Consider the following 6000-nt stretch of genomic DNA (forward strand, 5'->3'; position numbering starts at 1 on the left):
TCGATGTATCTTAAAATAAAATAAAAACTGTTTCTTTGTATAACACGTCAGGGGCGGGTTGGGTGTGTGTTGAGCGGATGGGGAGCAGACACACACAAACATAAACACACATAAAAGGGAGAGTGAGCTAAAGGGAGACAGTGCGAGGAAACACATGGCATGCTCGGTGCGAGAGGGCAGCTCGTGTCTACAAACAAGGAGGCGGATAAGAGAGGGTGCCGAGACGGAGACAAAGGCGAGGATGGCGGGGTGGATGCTGCGTGGCCCAGGCCGTGTGTGTATACGTGTGTGTGTGTGTCCCCGGTTTCTTTGTCTCAAGTTTACCCAGCTGGAGAGCCAAAGAGACCCAGACGAACTCCTCTGATGTCACCTACTGTACCCGAAAGCCTCCCGAGTCCCTCACTTCCTGTCCCCGGCCGGCCGGCCTCAGTGATGTCACGGGCCAGCTGGGGATGTCACGTCCACACGCACCACCGCCACCAACACACTCCCCATTACCCTCGGCTGTCTGTCTGTCTGCCCCCCCTTACCTCCCCTCATGCACTTCAATCGGAGTGGTCCTGCTGTGAATCGGCACAGCCGATGGAGCACGTACGGACTCGGGAGAGGTCACAATCGCATTAGCACATGTTGTAGCCATTAGCTGCAATTATGAAAATCATTGACAGAATAGAAAAATACAATAAGAGAAGACTTAATGGATTTAAAAAAAAAATGTTTTCACAAATGGGAGACTTAGTTATAACATTGTTTTGAGGAAAAAATAAAATTGACTAGCACTCCCAATTATCCCCAAAAGAGACAAGTAATGGTTGCTTCAAGTTAAAAAAAAAAAAAGTAAATAATATATTAAAAAAAAAAAAAACGAAAGTTCACTAGCTTGTGTAAAAAGTATCAAAAATCAGTGTAAAAGTACGAATCACCTGGACTCCCCTTTCGAGGTCTTTTCTTTAAATTCAGACCAGATCATTCAATGAGCTCCTTAAAAAAGCATTAAGAGAGCGGCAGGGAGCAACTTGACAGATTTATGGTTTAATGCGACCGCAAAGGGCTCTTAAAGCATGTTCATTCTTTTAATGAAACGGCAGCTTCAACAAGACTTTTCTTTTCTCTGGGCAAACAGGGTCCAAGCAGGGGATGGTGGGGGGGTCGGCGGTTGTGCCACGTTGCTAACATAACCCAACGTCCATTTTGTAGGTTTAGAATTGTAGCTGCATTGACACTTTTCATTTATGCGAAAGAATCCAAGCACAAACTACAGAAACATGCACTTGGCGTGTAAAATAGAGTTTGCTTTTTTTTTTTCTTTATAGAACTGCCATCGGAAATGAGAACAAACATCCTAAACAAATGAACTGGAGCCAGAAGTGTATCATTATTTATTTATTTTTATTCATTCATTGTTGTTTGCAGACAAGGTGATTTATGGCGATGATTAAGTTGTTGAGAAGTTTAACGTGGGCGGGAAATGAGAGGGAAAAAAAAAAAAAGTTCAAAACATTCATGTTTCAAAAGAGCAAACATTGGATTATGAGCAGATGTTATTCAAACAAACTAAACCAAAGTCAACTTGGAGGGCTGTCAGATTTGGATTTGTGGGCAGAGCGCTTGGCTTTTGCACAGTCGGTGCAACAAAAACTCAATTAAAACTGATTTACCTGGAATGGTTGTTTGGAGCGGCAGGTTTGTACAGCAATCTACGACGACGCAGAAAAAAATATTACCTTCACATTCAAGTTAAATTTTTCTGTTTTTGGGGTCTAAAAAAGAACTTGGGTGGAAATGTGGAAAAAAAAATCACCTGGCCAGTCACCTGGGAGGTCCAAGCATATTTCAGAGGGGGCCAGTGCCCCTGCAGCCCCCCCATTAGCTCCGCCAGTGTACACAATACACACAGTATTTTCTATCCAATTTTTTGCATGTGTTCAAATACATTAAGACTTTAAAAAGTCCGTCAAAGCCGTATTTCCCGAGGAGCGACTTTGAATACGTGCAGGCCCACAGGAACCCCCATGTCGAAGCAGGACACCACAAACATCTACTCCTCCCTCTGGGACGTCCCGCTGCCCTGCCCCCAGCTCACCCTGTCCTCTTCAACAACCAACACTCGCTCTCTTTAATATCCGATCATGTTTCAGCACACTTTGATGGAGGAGGAAATGCTCACACAAACACACAAACAAAGCCATGTGTTGACTTTTCCTAAAAGCTGGGCGATCCCCCCTGGTCCGTGGGGGGGGGGGGCTTGACCAATGCATTAGCTCTGCCCCTCCCCTTCTATCCTCTCCTTCGCTACAGTCTACCTTATTGTCCGCTTGTTTTCTCCGCCGGGCCCGACGCTTCCGTTCCCAGGCCGGGCCGTAGGAGGCGAAGGAGGGGCGGGTACTCGTTACGATCCCGGCTACCTTTTTGGCATGACCAAAAAAAAACACACCTGTGGAGTTTACAAAAAAGAAAGAAATTGGACATTTGAGGAGCCTCATGAAGTCTGCCTAGCAACAATATCATTTTAATTATTAATTAAAAAACTTAAATGAAAAATGATCAAAAACAGATTTTTTTTTTTTTTTTCTGAGGAAGAAAAAAGGATGATTATGAGGTTTTGTAGCGCTGTGAGAACATGAGCCAGCACGCCGCCATGTGCTCCAGGTGACATCTCGCACGCCCACCTTTCATTTTATGCTGACACTTTATCAAAGACATTTTTTTGCCTCTGGGCAACTTCTAATCTGGTTTTGAAGTGAAGCCGGTCAAAAGCAATGAGTCACAATATGTATGCTTTGTATGAATTGAGTTGTCATTCACATGAAAGACTGTCTAATGGTTATTTAGCACAGGTTTGTCTTTTTTTTTTATTTAACAAGGGTTTAAGCTCAGTAATTACAACAACGTGTAAACCACCAAAGCTCATAAAGTAGCTGTGTGGGTTCATAAAGTGTGCAGACATGAGTGCACACAGAGTACACAGGAAGCTGTCAGCACAACACAACTAAGCAAAAATATTCACAGGCCACAGAATAAAAGCGACATCACAAATTTGAAGGTCACTTGCAAACATTCTAGAATGATTAAATAAATCTACTGAATTGAAGTCGTAGAATTTGTATTAGCAAAAATCATGAAGGCAAAAGAACATATCCCTGTGGAACTCCACACACTGAATTCATTTGCTAAATAACAAAAAAGAAGCTACATTTAGATTTAAAATAAAACAAATGTGTGTTTTGTCATTTATTTTATTTTGAACTTGAACTTAAAAATGAATAAAAATACTTGTCACCACCCCTCAAAAAACAAAGCTGTAAAAAGCAGTGTTGAACAAACTCACTTAAAAATTGAGCATAATCACGTAAGCCATGTAAAGATGAATTTCTTTTTGCTGCCTTGTCAATTGTCATGCTAATAATTGGAGTGAATGGCAGAAAATGATTTTTAGAGCTTTGGGAAATCCCCTTCAAGTGGTAAATCGTTGCCTGCGATACATCGACTGGCGGCTGATCAAACCACTTCAATGAGAAATCTAAAGACATAAAAGCATAACAAATCAAACTGCCATCATTCACAAAACGGGGATTTTTTTTTGATTATTTCAGGATAAACGATGAGGTCAGAGCGCTGCGTGAATGACCTTTTTTTTTTTTTTATTTACAAAACTGAGCAAACCGAATAAAAAAAAAAAGGTGACAGGATACTTTGAAATGTTGACGACTGTTGACACGGCTCGGCGCAAACACACTTGACCACCGAGTGATTTTGTTTTGGCACCGCCGTACAAATCGGAGGAAAAGAATCAACAAAGAAATGGATTTGCTCCAATGGCTTAGCTTCATGATGTTGCTATGTTGCTAACGAGCAGGTCTGCATATAAGCTATTGTCATGAAGTCCACATATTCCAGTGGTTCTCAAATGTTTGTCACTCAGGGACTCAAAATATGTACAATGGTGCCGTTCGAAAAGAGCGCTTGCGCCGTTGTGGGAGTGAACACACCGACCGGCCAATCAAAGCCGCTCATCTTTAAATTGCATTATCTCCATGATGGAAGCATCAATGACAAAAAAGTCAACACAGAAAACGATTTAAGTCTCCTATTCTGGTCTTAAAGGGCCTTCAAGTGAGCGGATGAAATCCGATTGAATTCCTCACCGAAGGCGCAGCGGGCGAGGCAGGAAGCTGCCAGCCATCTCGGAGATTACTTCGCCTTCCTCTCGGCTGCGTGCACTCGCCGTCACCCCCGTGACCTTCCTCCTCCCCGGCGCGTATGGCATACACACCGTGGGCCGACGAGCGTGCCAGCTGGCCTTAGGAAACACACACACACACACACAGGCGCTAAATCATTCCATTCAAAAACAATATGGCCTTTCCTGGCACAGGATTGGAATGCTGAAGCGTTTAGCAGACACAACACAGTCACAAATTCATATGTCAATATTTTATCCATAAGGCTCTACTCAAGTACCTCCCCCGCCCTCCCCTGAACAAATTGTGGCAGTAATTTTCCTCCCTCACTGGAGTTTATGAGGCGTAATGTGAAGCACCTGTAGCCACAAGAGAGGCCAGAAATCACATGCACACACGCACGCACACACACACCTGACGTCGGCGAGGGTCCCGAAGCTCATTTAAGCTACGTTGCTTAGGTGACGAGGGTCTTTGTAGCGTTGGGATTACAGTAATTGTCAGGAAGCAATGGCGTCATGAGCCTGCCAGGCACTTGTGCTTTGAACGTGAAAAATGTTGGCATATCTCAAGTGAGCGAGAAGCAGGTGCATAAATCCTCAATGAGATTTCGGATGACGTGCCATCAATATGTTAGAGCAATCAGCCCCTCCCCCAGGGGGCGCATTCTTAAAAATTCACAATACTTATCAGCTTCTTCGTGATGGATCGGTATCCGGTTAAGAGCAGATGTAAATGTTTCCTCAAGGATAAATTCAGGGTTTTTTTGGAGGACAGTTGGTTGGATGGGATACTTAAAGCATTAATATCAAATTTCTTGGAATGTGAAAGATGAGGTGAGAAAAAAATACAATGAAATACAATGCTAGAGGGGTATCAAAAAGTCCGGTTTTACAAAGGTACTAGATTTCGTTTTTGATTCATATTGGAAGGGATGTAATGCTCGTGTGAATTTTGGGAATCTGGTATTTTTATTAAAAAAAAAAAAATCTTAGGAGAATCCAAATTTTGAAATGACATCACAGCACCCATCTGCTTAATTTCATTCAGTTTGACTAGATTTAGCCCTAATTTAAAATTGTTCCTCACAGACAACATTCAACTTGCAGCGAAAGCAAGAGGTCATCAATCAGTGTACGACTATCTAACCTCCACTTTCCACTTCATCTGTTTTCTATTAACGCAAGCCGTGGACTCTTCACGGCGTCTGAGTCACCAATTTTGGATGGGAACGCAATGTTTTAAATGGCTTTTTTTGGGGAGGGGGGGGGGGGGGAATCCGGCTCACTTTCCAGTGAACCCTGGCAAGGAGCTAACCTTTCGACCCGCATCCCAAAATGAGCCCCTGGCGCGATGTCACACTGTAAAATCACGGTACACGCTGGCATTATTTTTAGACGACCGCACGCGTGCGGTTCGGGGACGACTTTAATTACGAAAGAGAGAAGCGACGCGAGGAAAAGTGAGCGCTGACTCCTATTTAATTTGGCTAATTAAAGCAGGGCCTACCACCACACTTGCACCGCACATGGCAAAGACTTCTTGAGCAAGGGCATGCTTTACGACGACGGGGCTGCGAGGATGCGCTTTTTCCCCTCCGTGCTGTTTAATCACTATTCTCTCTTGGAAATGCTCACACATGGCAACGAGCTCCGGCAGTTAAAAATATCAAAGTCAACGCCCCTGTGTCATCAAAACTGAAATAAATACGGATGAATTTCAAACCACTGAACAAAAACATAGAAACTAGGTGGTGTAACAAAAGACAATTTAAATTGATTTTTTTCAATTTAATTATTTAGAGATATAAGATATTAAA

The sequence above is a fragment of the Syngnathus typhle genome, linkage group LG6 (assembly GCF_033458585.1).
Source record: "Syngnathus typhle isolate RoL2023-S1 ecotype Sweden linkage group LG6, RoL_Styp_1.0, whole genome shotgun sequence".
Taxonomy (NCBI): Eukaryota; Metazoa; Chordata; class Actinopteri; order Syngnathiformes; family Syngnathidae; genus Syngnathus; species Syngnathus typhle.